Raw genomic sequence first — 23,371 nt, 5'->3', positions numbered from 1 at the left:
TCCAAGGCCCTGGTGCCCACCATGATGACATCTGGTCCCATTAGCCCTCTCCCCCTGTGGCTGGCAAGCAGTTAATTATGGCACAGGTGTGAATAGCCCCATTTTCCCTGTGACATGCTCATTTACTCCAGTGACTCTGCTCACCGTATTAATCACTATTTCCTGAGAGAAGCAGTGTGGAAAGTTCAGACTCTGTGACATCTGGTAGAAAATTGTTTACCTTTGGTAGGTAGAAATATACTCACTTTACAGGAGGGACAATTGAAGTGCAAACATCCCATTTTCAAAAGGGTCTAAGTGACTTGGGAGCTTAGGTCCCATTGAAAGGGCTCCTAAATGCCAAAGTCACTTAGGAAAAATCGGACTTAGGCACTTTTGAAAATTCTACCAATCAATGCATTACGCAAGGATGCATTGTAGGTCTGTTAGAAGGAATGAGAACAGAAATCAAGAATCATAGATTCCAGCCTTGAACCCTACCCTTGTTCCATAATAGTCTGCTATACTTGACTCTGTTTAGATTAATCCCATTCTGTCTAATGGTCAGTAGAGAATGCTATACGAGTTAATAGAGGTAGTGCTCACTGAACCAAAACCACATTGCCTTAGTAATGAATACCCTTGATCTTCAGCTTTGAGTGCAAGCCTGCTGACATGCTGAACTGGAGTATCTTGCTACTAAATCCATTCTTAAGTCAGTCTCCTGTTTTTTTTCATTGATCATGCCAAATATACATGATACTTAATGATAGAGAAATACTATGATAGTCTCCTAGCTTTCTCCCTCAAAAGAAAGTCTTTGAAAACCTTGGTGAAAACCTGGCCCCAATCAAGTCAGTGCAAAACTCTCATTGACTTCAATAGGGCTAGGACTTCACTCCTAATTTATTAAGCATCCACTAGTCAAGTGTATCCGCAAATAATTGTTAGTCCACATGAAGTTCTTTTAAGATATGAGAATGAATCCTGACAGTTTTACACAGTTTCTCTAGCAAGTTCCCCCATTAAACACAGGTAGAATTCCTACCATTAAAACAAATAAAGTCTTCGAGTGTTAAAACGAACACACACACACCCCGAAAGTGAAAGATAAAACCAAGTGAGAGAGGATGTCGAAGGTAAATTTAAAACATGGGATTCAGCCCTTGCCATTTCCCTAGGAATATGAGAAAAAAATGCTTAAGGAGAAGTTTCCAATTCCCTATTGTAGCAGATGAGGAATCTTAACTGAAGGGTTGTTCTAAAAGTTTACTAATTAATATGGTTGTTAGTGTGCATAACTGTTCACAAGTGGGAGTAGGGGGTTTACAATCTAGCTCTTAGAAAGCATTTTTGTTTTGCCTTGTATTTCAACACTGCACCATTTAGCAGGGTCTCAACAAACAAAAACAGACTTTTCAGTATGCTGTGGAAGAGAGGGAAAAACCCACACATGTCTGGGGGGAGGATAAATTAAAAAAAACAAACACATCCAATGCAAGAGTATCAGTCTTGCCCTAGCACCTTACACCATGAGTAGGCCCTTTGAACTCAGTTGGGCCCACAATTAAGAGGGAGGCATTAGACACTTCACTACATTCTAGAGGGTTTTTTAGAAGTGTCAGTGAAATGGAAACATTCTATAACAAGCTGTATTAATGCTCTTGGAAGTTCTGTATTTTTCTTTTCTTTCTGTTTTGTGCAAAGGGTAGTGTAAGGTATTACTAATAAAGTTTAACAGGGAACTTGGTCTTTAGGTATTTGTTGCACCTTTTTCTCTCCTTGCATCCCCTTGTATAAACACATGTACAGTATAATACAGATTTATACTCATCTGTATACTACCCGTCAGTGTAGATGTTCAACACAAAAAATGTCAGGCCACAAGAAGTCAGTGGCCCACCTCATCTGGTGTTCTGCCTTCAATAGTGGCTTATACCCAAGGCTTCAAAGAAGCTGGAAAAAAACCACACAATGCAGGAAGGTAAGATGCTTCACTATGCCATCTAGTTATCCTGCCCTGAGAACCCTTTAAATTTCTGCATATACTTAACGCAACTCAAATCTTATTTGTATCAATATCTGCCTTTTTAATCTTCCTAATTTATATCATTTGATAATATCCTAAAGTTCCATAGGTTAACCACTGAGCTTTAAAAAGCCCTTCCTTTTTATCCATTTTACCTTTTAAACATGAAAGCAAACAAATAGGGAGAGAGAAACAATAGCAACTGCAGAGCATAGAGCATTTGATGAATACTAAGCTACCACTAGAGTGCTGTTCATAGACTATGAGATAGAGTCAACTTCATCATTCTTACTGAAAGTGCGATTGCTTCCTCTGAATATGTTGACAGAGTTGTACAAGTTCATAGATTATTGCTGCTTGCAGAACGGTTTATCATCTTCTAAATGTAGTGAGGTATGAAAAATGCAGAAAGTTAATGTTTTTGTAAACCACACAATCATACAAATGAACTTGGTTGAGGCTGTGTCTGAGGATTTTGAATCCTATCCCAGACAAGGCAGAAGGGAAACATATGTGGAAGTTGTCACAGACACCAGTCCTGAAAAATGGGATACATCACCTAAGGATACTGGAACCACAATTCAATTGAAATGGAGAAGCAGCTATACAGAGTGACAGGAAGTACTTAGGCCTTGGGGGTCGGGGGAAGGGTTACCGTACTAAAGTGGAGACAACTGTATTTTGATGTACTTGAAGAGGGGAGATGCTAGATTCAAGGTCTCCAGGACATCCATTACTCCTAGAGATTACAGTGGGGGAGTGAAAGATTCTCAGCATCTTGCTGGATCAGGCTGACTTGGGATATGTCCACAACAGTAATCAGATGAACGGGCTTATCAGGTAGCATCCTTGAGGCAATTATAGCTACCAAGCATGTCCACCAGCTAATGGATGGGGGAAAATGTCCACATATGAACAGCTCTGAACAATTAATAAGGAGTCATGGGCCTAAGGTTGTGCACAGAGCCATTACTCCCACCACATAAAGACAAGCTTATTACAGAAGTGGACACCAGGAGCCCTATTGGTATGCAGCAAGCTAACAAGACAACAGCTTCATATGAAGAACATGAGAGGCAACTGGTCAAATGTGTAAGAAAGCCCATATCCTGAAAATTCCCTTGTTCAAGGTTAGATCAAGAATTTAAAAACACACAGATTTTGCAATGTGAGAGCAATGTACAAAGCTACTAAAACAATTAAAGAAATGGATAGATAGTCTCTTGATGTCCTTTGAATCAATAAATGTAGATGGACAGATTCCAACTATGTTAGAGAAACAAATAAGACCAGCATCTTCTCTAGGAATGTGGAGGGTAGACATGAGGCTGGCTCAGAAATCCCAATGTCAAATCAAACAGAGCAGGCACTGATTGAGTGGGAAATACTCAAAGAAAGAATTATTAGAGCTTGTTAGTTTGAAGACTCTAGTCTGAAAGCAAGCAATCATACAATAGTACACACCAACCAATGAAAAGCCAGATGAGGAAAACAATGCTTTTTATGATTTGTTACAGGATGTATTAAGCAAGGTCCCAAAAAATGATAGTGACTATGGGTAATTTTGAACACAGGAGGTTGGAAGTAACAATGAGGGGTTGGATAAAGTTATGAGCAACTGCAGCAGGGTTTGGACATGGACCAAAATGGTTAACTATTAGTAGAAATGTACAGTGTGAACAGCCTAGTGATAGGTGGAACAATATTCCCTTTGAAGTATATGAAGTGACACGGAACTCTCCAAATGAAAGATGAAGAAAAAGATGAAATGCAGAAGTAATCCAAGAACATTCAATGTATGTGCATATAGAAGAGCAGATATGAGCAGCAACCATAACCTTGGTATCACTAAATTGAAGGTCAAGTTCAAGATGAAGGTGAAAAGACAACTGCACATCAATAGCACACAATTGAAAGACAAGCACAAAAAATGCTTTTCAGCCTGAAGTGAAGAATAGGTTCAGTGTTCTAATAGCATTAACTGAAGAAAACCAAGAGGTTGATACTCTGTGGGAAATCACAGCATGCTGTCTAGAAAGTGAAAAGACAGCTCTATCACCAAAACCTAAAAGGGAAGAATGGATTGGTGATACTATTTGGCCAGCAGTGGAAAAGAGAAGAATTGTAAAGCAAAAACTCATGAAAGCTAAGATGTGAAGAGTCAAGCAAGCAGCAAGAAAACAGAGCTCTAGACAGAGGTAAAGAGAAGTACTTGTTGATTAAGTTTTAAAGAGACTTGTAGATGTAGGTTTTCACTTGTAACTCTTGCTAACTTTATTTTACGCGGCATCACTTCACCTATATCCTATTGTTAATATATTGGTTTTATTCTTCCATTTAAACACAGTGATGAGTTGGTTTATAGTAAGGCTATATTTACTACAGTTAACAACTTGTCACATGTTTGCTTTTTAGAGGAATTAACTACAGTAACTCCTCACTTAAAAGTCATCCTGGTTAAAGTTGTTTCATTGCTGATCAATTAGAGAACATGGTTGTTTAAAGTTGCACAATTCTCCCTTATAACATTGTTTGGCAGCCGCCTCCTTTATCCACTGCTTGCAGGAAGAGCAGCCCATTGGAGCTTGCTGGTGGGGGCTTGGAACCAAGGTGGACTGGAAGCCTCCCCACCCCCCCAATCAGCTCCCTGCTCCACTAAGTTCCCTGTGCGGCAGCCTCCCAGCAGGCTATCAATAGCCAGCAGTTCAGCTGTCCCTCCCTCCACTGGCATGTGCTGCTCCTGCCCTCTGCCTTGGAGCTGTTCCCAGGAATCTCCTGCTTGCTGTGCGGGGAGAAAGGGGTGCTAATGTCAGGGTGTCCCCCTCCCCCCTGCTCCTGCCCCCCCCCCATTTACCCCATCTCCATAGAGCAGCAGGGGACACAGGAGGGAGCTTTCTGGCAGCAACGACTGTCTCAACTTGCTGATCAACTTAAAAAGGCAGAGTCTTTTGTCTGGTGAAAAAAAATTCCCTGGAACCTAACCTCCCCCCTTTACATTAATTCTTATGGGGAAATTGGATTTGCTTAACATCATTAAGTGAGGAGTTACTGTATAATATCTCTCTGAACTGTCCAGCAGAGGCCACAGTTTGGGAGAAATTTGGGACCAGGGCTGTCTAGGCAGACACTCAGGATGTGACATGCATGCTTGCAGGCTGGTTGTGAGCAGCCCAGGCTAGGAGCTCCAGTTCAAAGCATTAAGGCATCCTGGATTACAGAGCAAGTGGTGACACAACCTCTCACTGGTCAGACTGCAGCCCTGAACACAAACTGGACCGTCACAGTGGTTCCACGGAATTTCTTGGGTTTTTACTTGCATCATTTAGGCTCCTAAAACATTCTTCTGGTTTGTGTTACCATGACATACTAGCTATTTATCTTTCCTACTTCATATGCAGTTTCACCTACTATGGCTTTTTCACACCAAAGCCCCACTTTCTCAAAAAGTCAACCTTCTACCCATTTATCCTCTTTTTAGGCTACCTGACAGTTACTCACCATGTAGGATTTAGATTTTTCAGTAGCTTAATGATTACTGTAACAGGATCTTACCCAATACAGCATCACACTCTGCCATTGCCTGGGTTTCTCTTCTCCAGAGAGTCAATGCTATTGGGGGGAAAACCTTGCAGTGTCAAGTCACCTTTTGGGAAGCTTGATAACTAATGTTCAAGATATGTACAGATCTCCTACCCAATCTTCCTAGCTAGCTCACCACCCTTTGTGCAATGTTCTCAGCTCTCCCTGCTGAGGCATTCCTTCTAGCAGGTCCCTGCTCTACACAGGTATCTCTCCCAAGTCATCTGCCTAGGGACGTCTGAAAGTTATTCAGTCTAGACCTACTCACTGGCACTTTCCTGATTGTTCATTCCATTCTTTAACAGTGCTTCACTCCCAGGTCTACACTCCTCTGTCACTGCTCTGACTGAACTCAAACTGCCCTCATATGCAACCCCCTGTATTAACTGCCTTCACCTGAAGAAATGTACTGAACCCCAGACACCTGAAAGGACCAGCTCACCCAGTGATACTTATCTTTTGATTTCACAGCCTAGCTAGGTTTTTACTCCTCTTTTCAGTGTCACACAATCTTAGGACTCTTAAGTTACTATTATCTTGGCTTCAGTAGCCCATGAGATAGGTTCTAAAAGGTGATATATTTTATCTTGAACCTGACAGACAGCAAGAGATGCAAAGATTGGTACAGCAAGTACATCACTCTTTTCTCAGATTCTCCTGCAAGGGTTTGAAAATTTCTTTTGAGTCCTGTCTCTTACAGACGCTCTTCTGACTCCAGAGTTTAAGGTTCCCTGAGAGATCTGCATATACATTACTATATTAACCAGGTCCTAAATTGCAGGTACACACTAATTAGCATACAGAAGTCTAACAATCCTATTGGTCATAGGTGTTGACACTGTGGGTGCTCCAGGGCTCAAGCACCCACAACAAATAGGGGGTACTCCGCACCCACCAGCCACATTGGTTCTGGACCTTCCAGGGCTGGCTGATCAGCTGTTCAGTGAGCCCCCAAAGCTGGTCAGTGGAGCAATGAGCAACTGGCAGGAGGCTCTTGGGGGAGGTGGAGAGGAGCGAGCAGCAGGCATAGGGTGGGGTGGGGCACAGCAAGGATGGAGCACCCACGGAGGGAAAAGTCAGCACCTGTACTACTGGTAGTATATTCAAAAAGTGTAATATGCTTCATTGTGTTTACATATTTTTGAGCAAAATTCACCCTTACAATCCTATATCCTTAGTTATTATTCTGCTAGACACTGAAATGATTATGTATATTTATCCTTTATCTGAAACCTACATAACACATCTTATGACACACCTGGAATATTTAAGGACTTAAAGCAGAAGTAAAGGAATCCTGATAGGGAAGTGACAAGAACACTCTCTCATACAGTGGCCACGTATGTCAGTTATGCAGGAGACTTGCCAGTGAAGTCACTCCAATTCTGCACCAGAATGTGAAAAGGTTTGAAGCTGAATATTAAGTGGAATGACTTCACTCTAAGATGTGAGTGGGAAAGTCTCCTCCAATGCCTTCCAACAGGAGTACTAGGGGCAAGAAAGTGGACTCAGTGACTCAGGAGGTCCCTTCCTATACTATGGTCTTAATGCTGAGGCAAACAATTTAAGATAGTCTTTCCTTGTTGAAACATGCAGCCCTTTGAAAAGGGATCTTTTCCTTTATGGCCCTCCAAAGATTTTTCTTGTGCTTTAGGTCTTCGAACAATCTAATTGTGGTACTAATCTAGAGACTATTGACTATTAATAGCGCTCTCAGTACATTTCTTGTCATCAGGATCTTCTGAGGACTATAGGTAGGCAATAAATAATTGATGACCTACCGTAAAGGGGTTTCAGAGGTGATATTGGGTGTTTTCATTAGAAGCCTCTGAGATTCGTCTTGAGAGGTAAAATAGATAGAAGGATCTGGGTTATATGCATAAAACCACTAAAATGTCCCTGAAGATGAAGGTTTTCAAATGATCTTTCATCTAATAGGTACAAATTTGGCAGATGAGAAATGACGCTCTAGAGAAGTTGCAGTAGATATCTGGAATCACAACTTAGCTTATTTTCCTCAGGGCATAGTATGAAATAATTGGAGAGCATGTCCATGCCAAGGACTGAAAGTATGGGGTTTATAATGTGTTGATAACAGATTCATGTTGCATACAGAAATTTGCCCCCAGAAAGCCACAATTAATTCCTTTCCATCACAGATGGACATGGGATGTGTGCTAAGGAAATCCAGCTCTCAGCATTAAGAAGTTTAAGAGATCAGAGGACAAGGTAAAATAAGACAGATGTATAATATCAGTTGAACATTGCAACTCTCAAATTGAAAGTTAAATTTGCAGCAGATTAGATTATATAGAAAGGAAGAATGTTGTCCCCAAATTAGACATCTGCGTTAACCTTACAGTTCACACCAGCATGTGCTGAAATTTTTAAAAATAATGTCATGTACATGTATATGAAAGAAATCTAATGCTAAAGTCAGGGTAAATTTTTGTCATGATGAGAGGCTTAATGATAAACCAAAAAGGTAAACTTTAAAGAATTTTCTCTTCTCCAATCTGCAAAGTGCATGAGGGTATATACATGCTGAGGCAAAGTGGCTGATGGTGTCTGGAATAGGCAAGCTTAAGAGTAAATGAAGGAATAGAACAGCTTGTCTAGTCTCAAATTCATGCCTGAACATGCCTTTTCTCAGGGCATTGACCATTATGAATTGACAAGTAGTGTGTTTACTTTTAAGTGATCCTGCCTACACTTGGGTCTTGATCAGCCTCTGACCACCCCCACCCCTACAGCACTTCTCTTAGAGCTTGTGTGGTTCAGACCTTAACAAATCTATGTGAAGCCTCTGGGAATGGAAATTATGAACAGCATGGGAATAAGAACAGCCAGTGGGAGAGAAATATTTGTGTACTGAACCAGAATTAACTCTGCAAGGGCTGAGTCCTGGGAATAGCACCTTTTGAAATCAAATTAGTGAGTACCCATATCCTAGAAGATTTACAGATTAGAATTTGCATGGCATTTCTTGTTCTCCTACAATATGCAACCAAATGACAGGGCTTAGGTTCTGTGGAATAGCATTTATCTAAACATCGTCAGGAGATTTCATTTATATTAGGATTATATTTAGGATATTAACTAGATATATTATTGATCCTTGCTCCATCCAATTTTGGCTTCAGCGCCTTAGACAAAAATGTGATTTGAAAAGTGTCTGTTCTGGCTTTCTCTCAGAGCAATGTTGATAATCAGAGTTTATGAAAAAAATCTATATAAAATATTTAGTTGTACTGGCAACTTTTGAATCAGTACAGTTTGGAATAAGACTATATTTTGAGAAAAATTCTCGAACAGGCATTCAGGATTTCTAGGTTCTATTCTTAGCTCTTTCCAGTTGTGACATTGAGACAGAAAGGGTTAAGCAACTTGCAGGCTAAATGACCAAATTCTAACTTTAAAGACATATTAGAGAAGTCTATAAATCAGGGGTCAGCAACCTATGGCACGCATGCCAAAGACGGCACACAAGCCGATTTTTAATGGCACGCTGCTGCCTGCCGGAGTCCCAGCAGGCAGCAGCGTGCCATTAAAAATCCTGCCCTGCCCGGCCCAGCCCGCTTTTCTCTGCCCTCCACTCCCTCCTTGGTCCTGCCGGCTCCCCTGCCTCTTCCCGTAGTATGCTGGGTTCCTGCCCCTCTTCCGCCTCTCCATCCCTCCCTCCCTGATGGCCGATCAGCTGATAGTCCTTGTGAGGGAGGGGGTCGGGAAGGAGCAGAGTCAGAGAAGAAGCGGAGGCAGGGCCTTGGGGAAGGGGGAGGGAATAAGGGCATATCCCCCTGCCCTGACCCCCCCCTCACACACACCAAGCCCTGAGTCCTGACCCTCACACACACACACACAGCCCTCTGCCCTGAGCCCCGCAGCCACACCCCCAGGCCCGTGCCCCGAGCCCCGCACACCCCCCAGACCCCTGCCCTGAGCCCTGTACCCCCCTCACACACACCCAGCCCTCTGCTTGACTCCTTCACACACACCCATGACTCCAGCCCTGACTCTGGCATCCCCACAGATACCCCGCCCCACCACCCCTGCCCTGACACCTGCACCCCCTTCACATGCTCCCAGCCCTCTGCCCTGTCTCTTGCACCCCCCACATACCCAGCCCCCCACACACCCCATGCACCCCCCACATCCTGACTCTTGCATACCCCACATCGAGCACCAAACAGAAGCTCCTGCACCCCCTGCCCCACATTCCCACCTGCACCCCTTGCATCAAATGGGAGCTGCCCAGGTAAGTGCCCCACACCCAAACCTCCTGCCCCAACCCTGAGCCCCCTCCCTCATTCTAGCTCCTGGCCAGACCCTTCACCCCCAGCCCTGTGCTCAGTGCACTCCCACCCTCAGCTCAGTGCAGAGAGAGGAAGAGAACGGGCCAGAACCAGGGAGAAGATAGGTACCCACTGTATGTGGGCAGGGCTGGGACCTCAGACTGGCAGCGGGTTGAGCGGGCCTGGCAGACGGGATTCCGGCTGGCAGGAGCCGGCGGATGAAACCCCTGAGCGGCAGTGGGCTGAGCCACTGCCGGTCTGGGGTTCTGGCTGCTGGACCCTTGCCAGCCGGGGTCCTGGCCGCAGGCCCCACTCAGCCCGCCGCAGGCCTAGGTGAACAGAACCCCAGACCAGCAGCAGGCTGAGCGGGCTGGCGGCGTAAGATCAACATTTTAATTTAATTTTAAATGAAGCTTCTTAAACATTTTGAAAACCTTGTTTATTTTACAGTACAATAGTTTAGTTATATAATATATAGACTTATAGAGAGAGACCTTCTAAAAAACATTAAAATGTATTACTGGCATGTGAAACCTTAAATTAAAGTGAATAAATGAAGACTCGGCACACCACTTCTGAAAGGATGCCAACCCCTGCTATAAATGGTAATTAGGGCTAGTTCTTGTATGTAGTTAACAAAGCCACGTTAGATAGACTAGAGCTTTGAAATGAAAACCTGTATTATTAGAGAATTAGAGGTAATACTAATTGTATGTAGTTACTTATATCTTGTCAGATGTTAACCATGTAAACAGACAGTCCCTGTCTGTCATTATGTTACATTGATTCAAAGATCAAAAGGGATTAACATTTTGATGAAGCTTGGGTGTAACAATATCATTGTCTTTATTCCTCTTTGAAATTTGTAATAAATTACCTAGTGGTGCAAGTAGAAATCATTTCTTGCCAGTACTGCGCTTATGGGAGGGACACAAGGGGGGGCATGTGACCTCCCCCCCCCCCGACCCTCCATGGGGCTCCTCCCTGCCCCACCCCAGGGCTCCCAGCTTTTGCCAAGTGAAGGAAAATCTGTTCTGACTATGAATGATGATGTTTGGAGTCACATGGGCAAGCTACATGTCCATCACCATCGCCCATACTCTAATTAGAATGTTCACAGGAAGAGTCCATTAAGTGTAGACAGGTGTTTTCCAGGGTCCATTCTGAGCTAAGTGTTCCTTAATAGGCCATTCAACTTGACTTGTCTCTTTATGTTCTGGCTAAGTACCTTGTGGGTATTACCACAGGAGCAAACATAGTAAACATAGCTAATATTCATAACTTGAGATACCAAGATGATACATACATAGAAATAGCATAATCATAAGTACCAGCTATTTCACATACATGACTATTCCCAAGAGAGATTATGAAAAGAACACACAAAAAAAATCACACCATGTACCTGAGACCCTGTGTGCCAGCACCATGCCCCACTGGAGTTTTGGTATCTGTCATGTAACAGCACAGATGGAGCGAGTGGCATGACTTCGTTTAGCCTAAAAGAGCCTGGTTAATTTTTAGCTGTTCAGGTGTGACTGCGCCTTTGAGCCTAGTCAGTGAGGGCACACTGGCACACATTCAAGTTAATACTTAAACACTGAGGCCAGCTGTAAAATGCAACTGATTTTTCATCTGTTGGATCTTTATTCTTTGTATATGGAAGCATAATATTTCATTTTATAGTGGAAATAGAGTGAGATTTGAACAAAGGATACATTTTTTCAGCCTCAAATGAGTTCTTTTTGACAATGGAAAACAACAAAAAGAAAATCTTCATGAGAGAACAAAGTCTGTATGTTTCCTGGTTTATAGTCACCAATCAACTCTGGGAACAAAACAGGCAATGAGCTCTGCAGATGTGAAAAATTCCTAGAAATTGAAAGATACAATACACAAAAAACCTAAAACCATCACATCTACCACACACAAAGATACAGAAAAGGGAAGGAGCAGAGAGGAAAGAAAGATATGAATGGAGAAAAGGAGAGGAAATATAAAGAGAAAAGATTTATAGGAGAATCTTCCTTCATCTTTGAGTTCTCTTTCAGCCAGGCACAGTGCATTGTTCCTAGACAGTGGCTTATATACAATCAGGGGCGGCTCTAGGCACCAGCGGGCCAAGCGCCCGCTTGGGGCGGCATCCTGGGGAGGGCGTCATTTGGCTCCGGTGGAGCTCCCGCCGGCATGCCTGCGGCAGGTCCACCGGAGCCCGGGACGAGCGGACCTGCCGCAGTCATGCCTGCGGCGGGTCCCATCTTCCCGCGGCTCCGGTTGAGCTCCCGCAGGCATGACTGCGGCAGGTCCGCTCGTCCCGGGCTCCGGTGGACCTGCCGCAGGCATGCCGGCGGGAGCTCCAAATGCCGCCCTCCCCAGGATGCCGGAGCCGCGGGAAGAGGGGACCCGCCGCGGGACTGGGGAAGGGCGGCGCAGCGCTCCGCGCTGCTTGGGGCAGCCTACTTTGTAGAGCCGCCCCTGTATACAATAAGAATTCCCCCAGTATTTTAGTCCTATATTTGGTCTAACATAGCTCCCAGTGTTACAAGGGGAAATGTATTTCTTTCACTACTGGTTAGCTGAGTTTTCTTGTTGCATAATTAGATTGAACTCCCTTGTAGGTCTCTGTCTAGAATAATATACATTCTTCCCCCCACCCCCATTTTATTGTTTGGTATTAGATTCATCTTATAATGCCAGGGTCATCACCACACATTTTTCAAAAAAAAAATGAAGGTCACATCTGGAAACAATAGCAGCAGAGGTGCCACGTGCGGAATAGAAAACAAACTCCAAGGGCATGTAGCCAGATATGGACAGACAGAGCCTGCTCAGCCTGCAAAACTGCAAGAGCTGCTGCCCAAAAGTGCATCTTTCATTTATCCAGTCAACCAGGCCACTTAGGTCCTTTAGGTCTGTGCACATACTGATTCCAGTCAGCTTCTTCATAGCACTGTTCATGAGTGGAGGACAATAATGACCAACTCCAGTGCCTTTGACATGGTCCTGGCCAAGGTAAAACAGCAATACATATGCTAACAAACCTAAACAAAGGCTTTGTTTAAGTTTGTTAGCATATGTATTGTGCTGTTAAAAATGAATGCAGCAGCAGTGAAAGGAGCAGAATGCAGCTCTGCCCCCCACAGCCATGTCCTCTGGCAGTGCTACAAAGCTGAGTGGGGGCAGGGGGCAGAGCTACCAGCATGGGGCCATCCAGCAGCCAAGTCTTCCTGGTACGCCATACCAGCTAGAAATCTCTTGCAGGTATGAAGTATGGAGGGTACTGCCATACTTGCACTCCTGAAACTACCTATAAATGGTGGGAGATGGGCAGTTGCCTTATGGTAATCCATGCAGCTAATTACTAATGGTACATAGGAAATAGGAGGTTCTGCTTCAAAGCCACAATGCTTCACCCAAGGAATGCCTGCTGTCAAGAAGCTGCCAGAGAACTATAAAAAAAACTCTTGGGCCCTGATCCTGTTAGCTCAGCTCAGCTTAAGCTTTGTCAGGGGAAGCTCGAGTCAAGCTTGAAGACTGAAGTCTCCAGTTCCAATCTGGATGACCCTGATATTGGACATTGGACTATAACCTATGGAACTAATTGTGAAAGAACTCTTTGCAACTCTAAAGCTCACAATCTCTACTATGAAAGTGACTAAGAATTCTACTCAGATCTGTATGTATGATGATCAATACTCTTTTTAAATAAATCTTAATTTAGTTAATAAGAATTGGCTGAGAGCCTGTATTTGGGTAAAGTCTGAACTATTCATTGACCTGGTGGACAATGTGTCTAATCCTTTGGGATTGGTAGAACTTTTTTATATGATGAACAAGATTTTCAGTAATTCTCATTATATTTGACTTGGCTGTCTGAGTGGGAGCCCAAGGTTGGATTGTTCTGAAGGAACTGTGTTTTTGGCTAAAATCTGGGTAGCCAGCAAGGTGCTGTAGAAGCTGTTTTATTCCTGGATTGGTGAATCTATTTATTAGAAACACCATTCAGTTTTGGGGACTACCTGCCCAGTTCTTTACAGTTTGCCCTGATTGTTCAATCTCAGCATACCCCTCCCCCCCGACCTATCCTATTCTTGATGGAAAATGGAGCATAAAAAGGTGGCAGCAACTGCACCAGGGTCTGGTACAAGAGAAATGTGTGTTTCCTGCAGTTTGCACATGAGCATTTTCCCCTATTTGTGATTCCCAACAAAAAGGGTGGAAACCACTTCTGTACATCCTGCCACCCAACTGCTGTATCTGTGTGCTGTCAGTCCTCCAATACAACGGGACACAAAACTGATTACTTCAAATAGGTCCAAACAAAGAGCACCTTATCACAGCACTGAAGTAGGCTGTTGCTTTTGTTTTTATTTTAAGCATTTCATTGGACAACTGTTATCGGCACCACAGTTACCAGGGCTATTGTGCCACTATGCTTTACAACTTAATTCAACGGAAAATCATTGCAGCCAGGGGCGGCTCTAGAAAATAGGCTGCCCCAGGCAGCGCGGTGTGTTGCGCCGCCCTTCCTCGGTCCCGCGGCGGGTCCCCTCTTCCCGCGGCTCCGGTTGAGCTCCCGCGGCAGGTCCACCGGAGCCCCGGGACGAGCGGACCTGCCGCAGGCATGACTGCGAGAGCTCCAGCGGAGCCGCAGGAACAGCGGACCTCCCGCGGGCACGGCTGCGGACGGTTCGCGGGTCCGGCGGCTCCGCTTGAGCTGCCGCAGTCATGCCTGCGGGAGGTCCAGCCGCGCCGCGGGACGAGCGCCCCCTCCGCAGTCATGCCTGCGGCAGGTCCGGTCGTCCGCGGCTCCGGTGGACCTCCCGCAGGCATGACTGCGGCAGGTCCACCGGCCCAGCCTGCCGCCCCCTAGATTTGGCCGCCCTAGGCACCAGCTTGGTTTGCTGGTGCCTAGAGCCGCCCCTGATTGCAGCACAACAATGGGAGAATGGTAACGAGGAAAATCCTTTGATAAAAGTTATGACAGGAATACATGGAAAGCACCTTGGCAAAATTCAGGTATGTTTTCCAAATTCTGTACACTTCAACAAATGGAAAATGGGCATGAAGTATTGAGTGAGCTTTCCTTACTAGTCGTCTTAATTTTAAAGAGATTTTTTTGGAGAGAGCAATAGGAATGGTCACTATTTTAAAACAAGTCCTGCCTTTAACTTTGTCTGCCCCCACCAATTCTCACTATAGACCAAATCTTTGAACCCCAGATAAAAAAAAGTCCATATACATGCTTTGCACGTGGGATTCTCCTTGTGAGACAGGGGTAAGGAATCCTTCCATTACATATTACTCATGAACTATTATTGTTTCTATTATGGTAGCATCCATTGGTTCTAACCGAGTTAATGCCTCAGTGTATAGGTACTGTACAAATAGAGAGATGATTCCTTCCCTGGAAAGCTTACAGTCTTAAGAGACAAGACAGGCAAAGGTAGGGAGGAAAGAATGTAACTTGCAAGCAGAGAAAACAAATGTGATGGATTCAACTGTCATGTGTCACCCACGGATTCACTACCAATGCAGTCACAACACTAGTAGCTTTAGACTCTTGGTAGAACTGGCCAGAGTTAGCCAGCAAATCTAAGAGACCTCATCCCTACACTGGACCAAACCCCACTCAGAATTGCTAGGGAGAGCTTATGTTCTTCAGAGTCTGCTAGATCCATTTTGCTGCTGCAAATTTGATAGTTTGCCTCATTTAGGACCTTCCATGAGGTCAGGATAGAAGGAAATCTCCAGGGATATTTAATATGGCTGATTTTATTCCTGTCCACTTCTGATTAAGATCTGATCAAGTCGGTGTCATACTTCCACTTTCATCTGCATCGCTGCTCTGATACTACCACCTTTTAAACTTCTAGTTGTTCCAGCTGCTACTAGGCACTGGCACTAGCTAGAATTAACCCTTAAGATAAAAATGCAGGCAGAAGAATAGCCCAGGCAGGACACTTCACTTCTAGTTTCACTGCCTGCAGTAAAGCAACTACAATCTAATGGAATAAGCAGACATGATTTTGGCAGGAATTTTTATTTAGTTCCATTTCATAATCACAAAATGAAGTGCACAGCTGCCATCTAGTGGTCAAACATTAGTACACAGATGTCTCTAATCTTGCCCCTTTTCTACAGGCAACATCTATACTGCTTAGCCCACGTACCACCAAATATTTCCAGTGAATTTTAACTTCCTGTGGCACACCACAGTGCATGCTGGACTAGGTCGTTTAATGATGGTCTAATATTTCCTATGGAATGGCATTTAGTTTGCAGGACATTCAGTGTCCTCAATCAGCCCAATTACCGCTCTTTTTTTAGGATATACTTATGTGCCTTAAGATATAGAAACGACAATGGTTCAAGTCACATTACAAAAGTAATTAAGCGTTGTAACAACCTTAAATAATCACAAAAATACTGTAGGTTGAATCTTGGCACACTCATAGCAAGGGCAGCTTCTTTTTTGGTCAGCTCAGAAGGAAAAAACTACCAAGCCAATCTTTAAATCCAAGGAGTGTAATATATAATAAAACATACACATGCACTCCAAAGCGGCTAGAAAGCAGTGCACTTCAGCACAACTAATAAGATAATTTGAGTTTAAAAAGAAAAGTGAGACTGGACCTATAACATAGACCAACTGTTTTGGGATTTAAGGATGATAGGGCGAATGTTTTTAAAGGACAGAGATACTGTTCCTTAAAATGATGCGGATATTACATATTCACAGCAACATTTCTTCATGAATTTCACAAGACTTACTACAAATAGCATACACCCTATATAGAAACACAAATATCAGAACAGCTGAGAAGTGACTACTCTTACATAATGTGTAAATAAAGCATTCATTTTGATTTGTGGTTTATAGGGTATATAACTGGCGATGAATAAACTGCTAAAAGATCCAAGATTTAACAGATGAATGCAGCTTGGATAAGCATTGAATAAGCTATATTCTCTGTAATTTAGTTTGTTTCAATAATACAGCACTGAAATCTACTAAGGGCACCAATAAAGCCCACTGAAATCAGTGTAGCAGGGTTGCCAGTTTGGTCAGCAGGCCTGCCATCCTGGTCTCCCTTTTCACCCAATGTATTCAGGACCCCATAGAGGGGATTCTACTCAGTCAGCTCCTGAACTGGTAATTGCCTAGCCCTGGGATGGGCAGGACTAGGGTAAGAGGAATCTGTGGTGGAGAGGGGGATCTGGGCCCTACCACTCCATCAGGTCCCAGCCCAGGACCCTGAAAGAACAGGCTAGCCTGTTCTTGGCCCATCTTCTGTTCACCTTGTCCTGGGACACTTTCCACCCCACCCAATGTTTCAGTTTAGGGCATAGCCGATTTTTTATTTAGTCCTTTTCATCAAACCCCCAGAGTCTCAGGGCTGATGCAGACAACCCTCTCATGTCTCCATGGTTCTCCCTACCCCTGAGGTGAGATCTCAAGGGGGCGGGAGGGAGAAAGACTGACAGCTGGATCACCTCAATAAGAGCTTCTTCTGCTCCTGTTGTAAGGCAGCACTCTTTCTGGAAATTGCTTCTCTCCTACCACCTACCAGGGCTGCTAGAGCTCTTTTTATAATGCTCCTTTTCCCAGGAGCATGCTCAGCAGCACCTGAGGGTATGGCACTCTGTACTACAAAACAACATCCTGGAATCCCCATCTTCACCACTATCATAATTATGATAGGTTTTGTACAAAGTATGCCTTGTGAGGTATCACTTTAAAAGTTTTGATCTGTTGAACATTTTTATCCTGTTGGATCATCTGTGCTATCATTGTATGTGAAGTTATGCTGTATGTGTGTTACTGAAATATGTTCTGAGGTTAGGAACCCACAACCAGTCTTTCAGGTACAGCAATGGAGTAGCAAGATATGCTGATTGCCCATTAAAGAGAATCCACTTTCCCAGCAGCCATCCCAGAAGACTTCTCAGAGAGAGCACCTAGACAATGGAGACTGTGACACCAATCTGGGCAGACCCCACATCACAAGCAGCGATCTCGCCAGCCAGCTGGATAAAACTAGTACTGGGCCTCTCCCTCCTGTCCAGCCCCCAAACTCAACACCTGGAAGACAGACTTTGAGCTGAGGTTGGTGGTCCCAGCCTGGAAAAGAGCCCCAGCCTGTGTACTGAAGGGATGTAACCAGCTTCTACCATCTGTCAAGATGAGACACTGCTTGATTCAAATCCTGTTTAGGTTGTAGAACTCAGACTGCAAATTTATTTTATTTCTTAGGTAACCAACTTTGATCTGTACAGCTGCTACTTATAGTCACTTAAAAACTAATATTTCTGTAGTTAAGATATCGGTTTTATATTTTACCTAAAACAGTGTCTTTTGGTTGAAGTGCTTGGGAAATCTCAGCTCAGTGTACAAAGGCTAGATGTGGAGAGGGTACACACGAGAGAAGGGCAGACTGGCTAATGAACTTGCACTGCTCAGAAGCCTGAGTAGTGTAAGATGGTCCAGTTCTGGGGTGCAAAACTAGGGAGCTGTCAGGAATTTGCTGGAGCCTCTTTTGTTGGCTCATGAGTGGCTGGCAAAGCATTCATGTAACTCAGTCAGGTGTGTGGATGTCTGTAAGTGAAGTAAATGCCAGAGGTTTGTGACTTAGCAACAGCACCACCGTGTGAGAAGGATACCCCAGGTTGGTGGGACAGAGAGCTCAGTAGTCTCAGAGTCCAGGTTGCACCCCAGGAACCCCATCACAGAGGATGAGAGCTTTCCTGGTCCAGTACTGCTCCAGCCTCTCCCCTGCCTCAGTGAGGGGTTTGTAAACACCATCAGAGGGAGTCTTTCCACTGACTTCATTGTGTTTCAGATAGTCCAAGGCACAACACAAAAGGTTTAGAAATATTATACCCACGATGACAGATTTAATTGTTTTGAAATCCAATTCACATCTGTTGAGCCTAGAGTTCCATAAATTCTGTATGCCTCTAGACTAATTCTGGTTTTGGACTCCACAATCTCCTCTCAGCATCACCACTTTTTAGCCATTATTCCCCCAAAAATACTTCAGGTGAAATCTTGGCCCCATTGAAGTCAATGGTGAATTGATTTTCATTACAACATTGTGAACACTTAAATCAAACTAACAACTCTTTCTGCTCCCATGCACCTTAAAAGGGTTTGAGAAAAAACACTTTCCATTTTGCATGTATTAATTACATGGAGACGCTTGGCAGATATAAAACTGTACAATACCTATTCTTGACAAAGTCCCCTAAAAAAAAAAAAAAAAACCACACACAACCCAACTGCCAAAAAGGCATCCTGGTAATCTCCCCTGGCTTGCTGTCCCCATGTTGCAGTCAAACTCTGATCTTCACCTTCAGGCCTCAATACCTTCCAAATCCTGGTCTAGGTAACATGTTAACTGACTAATGTGGACAAGGTGATGTGCCTTTAACACTTGTTCAAATGGTCAAGTTAAAGCCATAGAGGAAGCCCTCAGGAGTTCACCTGCTGCCAGGGCTACAGAGCGCAATTCAAAGAATTCCAGGATCACTGTGAAGTGCTATAGTTGTGTAACCTAGATAAGAAAGGGATGGCACTGTTAGGAAAACAGTCACTGCAAGGAAGGGTGGAGGCTGTGTGAGGGGCATTGAAGGGAGGTGTGTAGGAGTTGTGGGAGGGATGGGTTTGAAGGCTGGGAGCAAGGGGAGCTGTTTACAGCTACGGGGACTGCCAGTCTTCTCCACCCCCACCATCCCTTCCCCCTCTCCTTCTGTCTCACCTGCTTGCTCCCCAGGGTTGAGTCACTGGATGCACTTGGGATAGATTCTGCCTGCAGCACCGTGCTGCGGCTCCACCCAGACTTGCCTCACTGCCATTGCTGGGCTCCAGGGACTCTCGCTGCTCCACCTGCTGCTGGGCAGCCAGGTGGCCCAGTGCCAAGCAAGCGCTGGTACCACCAGAATGGGGCTTCACCTGCAAAGCTGGGCTCTGCACACAGGTGGCAGAGTGGCTCAGATTTGAGGCAGCTGAGTCCTCTAGTTCTAGACACTCACTGCCTATGCTTAGAAGCAGCAGGGCCATGACTCAGGGGGCCCCACCCCAGCTCCCACCCTCTTTTATCATTTCTACTCTACCAACTTTCTGTAAGATGTACCCTACATTCCACTCAACTACATGCCCCATACATCCTCTCTCACTTTGAGACCACACCTTTTTCAATGTTGTGCTCTATCCTCTTGGAATTGCCTCCTCTCCCTGTACACTAGGGCCCAGATTGAGCAAAGCACCTGAACACATGCATTGCAACCTTTTCTTTCACCATATCCCTCCTAATAGGCAACCTATTCCAGTTAGTACTACAATAGTGTTCCACACTCCTTTGCCCTTGTGACAGAGTGCTGTTGGCAGCTGTAAAATGAGCCCTTTGAAAGACAGCATCCTGGTCACTAGATCACCCAGGGCACTGGAAGCAATTAGTGTAGTCAGGATTTGGAAGCGTAGAAGGGCCTGAGGGGCTAGTGAGGTAATTAATTTGACAGCTGGGTAGCTCTGAGAAGAAAACAAGCATCATGAAAGGTTGAGCCATGAGCAGGAAGGGGGCTCCATGGAACTACTATTACAGTGTGATGTACCTGGAGCATAAATAGTAACAAAGCACTTGGTAGAGGTACTTTGGTAGACTGTGTGTGTTGCTTAATTTACAGAGAGGGCCAGCCAGCCCTCCTAAGAGCTGACGGGGGAACCCATTCACAGTCCCACATGACTAAACAAAAAACTTGTGTAGGATTTAAAACAAGTCTAATCATTTTACTCTGCAGGACAAAAAAATTGTAAGCACTTTAACCTTCTCTCCAAATGCTCTCCTCTTTCCACCTCCTGTATGATGAGATATATTGACTATGATATATTTACACACACTATCATGGTATTATGTGTAAATTATAATGCAAGTGCTTCAGCTCAGGGCCCTTGCTTTATCCCTGTGTCTGTAAAGTACAATGCAGAAGTCTGCCAATAGCTAAAGAATGAAATAAAAATAAATATTTCAAGAATAAACTCAGAAGGCAATTATTTTCTATCACATCATTTTTAAATGTTGAATGGTGCAGCTCCTAGACTGCATCTAGAATCCCTAGCAGAAGCACAAGGCTGGACCAGCTACACAATACAGCTTGTCTCTGCTTTCCCACCTCAGTGTGGGTAGCATCTTTTCTACCCATCACCCTTGGGCAGCACACTTCCCCACTCTCCTTTCCAAGATCTTTTCCCCTCTGCCCACTCAGCACACCCATAAACCCACACCCAAACCCAAGATTTTCAAAAACAGGTAACTAAAGTTATGCCATGGGTGACATTTTCAAGAGCACCTAAATTAACTTATCAGAGGGGTAGCCGTGTTAGTCTGGATCTGTAAAAGCAGCAAAGAGTATCTATACCAGCGACACCATCACAGGACCTAACCAGATCAGCCACACCATCACCGGTTCATTCACCTGTACATCCACCAATGTAATATATGCCATCATATGCCAGCAATGCCCCTCTGCTATGTACATTGGCCAAAATGGACAGTCTCTACGGAAAAGGATAAATGGACACAAATCAGATGTTAGGAATGGCAATATACAAAAACCTGTAGGAGAACACTTCAACCTCCCTGGCCACACAATAGCAGATCTTAAGGTGGCCATCCTGCAGCAAAAAAACTTCAGGACCAGACAATTTGATACCCTCAGCTCAGGATTAAACAAAGACTGTGAATGGCTTGCCAACTACAAAACCAGTCTCTCCTCCCTTGGTTTTCACACCTCAGCTGCTAGAAGAGCACCTCATCCTCCCTGATTGAACTAACCTCGTTATCTCTAGCCTGCTTCTTGCTTGCGTGTATATATACACCTGCCCCTGGAAATTTCCACTACATGCATCCGACAAAGTGGGTATTCACCCACGAAAGCTCATGCTCCAAAACGTCTGTTAGTCTATAAGGTGCCTCAGGACTCTTTGCTGCTTTTAAATTAACTTAAGAGCCCAAGTCCCTTTTTCAAGAGACTCAGGCACCCCAGGGTCCAAAACAGACTTATGTGCTGACATTTATTGTATGCCCATAATTAGGCAAGTAAATACTGAGCTGTTTTTTTCAAATGGCTGAGCACCCCTCAACAGGAGATACTGGGGCCTCCGGAGTTTTGAGGGGCGGGCGGAGGGAAGATCTGGCCTCTTAGTAAGATGCCTAAATAGCTAGGGACCTAATTTTAGTCTTTGTATTATTTAATCGTGGCCTGAACTCTGATCTCTCCTTCTGCTCTTTCACTGCCACGCCCCCGCCCCGGTCCCAGCAGCTCTGTGGGCGTTTAGCAGGGGGCTGTGACTTCAGCGGGGCTTCACTTTCCCAGCGCTCACGTGCGCCCAGCAGCACATGTCCACTAGGGCGCGTTGCAGTTTGCACAGGAGCAGGGCTGAAGCCGGCCTTGCACCGACCGCGTCCGGGCCGGAGCCTGTGCGCGGAGCCGGGGTCCCAGCTGCCGCCGGCGGGGAAGGTGCTGCGCCCGGGACCGCGGGTCGCTCCCGCCTCTGCCTGGCGCTGGGAGGAAGGTCAGTGCGCGCGCCTGCAGTGCCACGGGGCTAGTGGGGACGGGGCAGTGGCTGCTGCTCGCCGCGTCCCGCAGCCACCTAATCCAGCGGCCTGAGCAGACGCCTGGTCCTGCCGGGGCTCGCGCTGCCGTCGGGACAGACACGGGCAGGAGGCGGAGGGTGAGCGCGGCAGGAGCCGGGGCCGGGGACGCTGGCGCCGGCGCTCTCCGAAACAGCCACTGAGCCAGCCTGACCTGCCACGGCTGCTGCGGAGCCAAGTCTCCTGCCCAGTAAGGATTCTCTGCTTTGCTCCCCCATCTTTGTTACAACCAGACGCCGGAGCACTGAAATCCATTGCAGGCAGGGCTTAGTCCACGCCGAGGGAAACAGAGTTACCAGCTCCGTGCTGGTCAGTTTCAGCGAGAAAACGGCTGCCTACGTTATAGGCTAGAAAAATCAACTACAAGCTCAGCTAGCTACATAACATGTTTACACAGAGTTCATACAGTCAGTTACCTACTGGGGTAATGCATTGCAGAGGTGAGTGGAACTAGGATCAGTCCAGATATTGATTACATTTTAACCCAGAAGAAGGGAATTTGAACAGTTTATAGTAACTGTTGACTTACCCTGTTACTGACACACCTAGTACTGCTTACACTTGCTTCTGCAGTTGCATGCAATTAGATAGTAACAAGTAACATTAACTTCACTTCTGAATTCTACCCTGTTTACTTAGATACAGTGAGCTGTATTCTTTCCTGGTGCAATACTGAACAGTCAACAGATACAGTTGGACTAGTATTTCAAAAGTGATATTTTGTCCTGGGGAAAAGATGAATTCTAGGTCCTGCAGGAAGTCTATTTCACTAGCCACATACATTTCTATTTGAAATATTTTCTAGAACATATAGCAACTGATTCTGGTCTCACACAAGT

The 23,371-nt window shown here is 44.9% G+C and overlaps 1 protein-coding gene and 1 long non-coding RNA gene across 8 annotated transcripts in view; one reads left to right on the top strand and one right to left on the bottom strand.

The window, feature by feature from the left end:
- Positions 1-23,371, bottom strand: part of LOC120406047 — a 53,765-nt gene that overhangs the window by 29,649 nt on the left and 745 nt on the right. The gene's annotated exons all lie outside the window — the stretch shown is intronic.
- Positions 22,216-23,371, top strand: part of LOC120406045 (kynurenine/alpha-aminoadipate aminotransferase, mitochondrial-like) — a 28,272-nt gene continuing 27,116 nt past the window's right edge. The window contains exon 1 of one of the 5 annotated variants that reach the window (XM_039540206.1): positions 22,216-22,453. The gene's annotated coding sequence lies outside the window, so the exon portion shown is untranslated. The other 4 variants (XM_039540203.1, XM_039540207.1, XM_039540204.1 and 1 more) reach the window with 4 other exon arrangements.

This window comes from Mauremys reevesii, linkage group 5 (genome assembly GCF_016161935.1).
Source record: "Mauremys reevesii isolate NIE-2019 linkage group 5, ASM1616193v1, whole genome shotgun sequence".
Classification (NCBI taxonomy): domain Eukaryota; kingdom Metazoa; phylum Chordata; order Testudines; family Geoemydidae; genus Mauremys; species Mauremys reevesii.
Note: the sequence above shows the minus strand (reverse complement) of the source record. Positions and strands in the feature narration are given on the sequence as shown.